General features: G+C 51.1%; 2 non-coding genes across 2 annotated transcripts; both read right to left on the bottom strand.

The window, feature by feature from the left end:
- Nucleotides 1-189: 189 nt before the first annotated feature.
- LOC116008122 lies at nucleotides 190-308 on the bottom strand. The gene has a single exon (XR_004095521.1). It is a non-coding gene; the product is annotated as a 5S ribosomal RNA (ribosomal RNA).
- Nucleotides 309-445: 137 nt separating this feature from the next.
- On the bottom strand, nucleotides 446-564 carry LOC116008290. Its single transcript, XR_004095682.1, has one exon. It is a non-coding gene; the product is annotated as a 5S ribosomal RNA (ribosomal RNA).
- Nucleotides 565-569: the final 5 nt, after the last annotated feature.

Here is a 569-nt window from a genome sequence, read left to right as displayed (position 1 = left end):
ACTTCGGAGTTCTGATGGGATCCGGTGCATTAGTGCTGGTATGATCGCATCCATCACGTACTGCGCGCAAAATGTACTTGACCCTCTCTCTCCGTGCAACTTCTCTCGCTTAGCGGTTTAGCGGTTTAAAAGGATAGTACCCTTAGCGAGCGGTCCAGCGGTTTAAAAGAAAGATTAAAAAGAGGGTGGGGGATGCAACACGAGGACTTCCCAGGGGGTCACCCATCCTAGTACTACTCTCGCCCAAGCACGCTTCACTTCGGAGTTCTGATGGGATCCGGTGCATTAGTGCTGGTATGATCGCATCCATCACGTACTGCGCGCAAAATGTACTTGACCCTCTCTCTCCGCGCAACTTCTCTCGCTTAGCGGTTTAGCGGTTTAAAAGGATAGTACCCTTAGCGAGCGGTCCAGCGGTTTAAAAGAAAGATTAAAAAGAGGGTGGGGGATGCAACACGAGGACTTCACATGGGGTCACCCATCCTAGTACTACTCTCGCCCAAGCACGCTTAACTTCGGAGTTCTGATGGAATCCGGTGCATTAGTGCTGGTATGATCGCATCCGTCAC

The sequence above is a fragment of the Ipomoea triloba genome, chromosome 16 (assembly GCF_003576645.1).
Source record: "Ipomoea triloba cultivar NCNSP0323 chromosome 16, ASM357664v1".
Classification (NCBI taxonomy): Eukaryota; Viridiplantae; Streptophyta; class Magnoliopsida; order Solanales; family Convolvulaceae; genus Ipomoea; species Ipomoea triloba.
The sequence above is the reverse complement of the archived record's forward strand: the minus strand, read 5'-3'. Positions and strand labels throughout refer to the sequence as shown.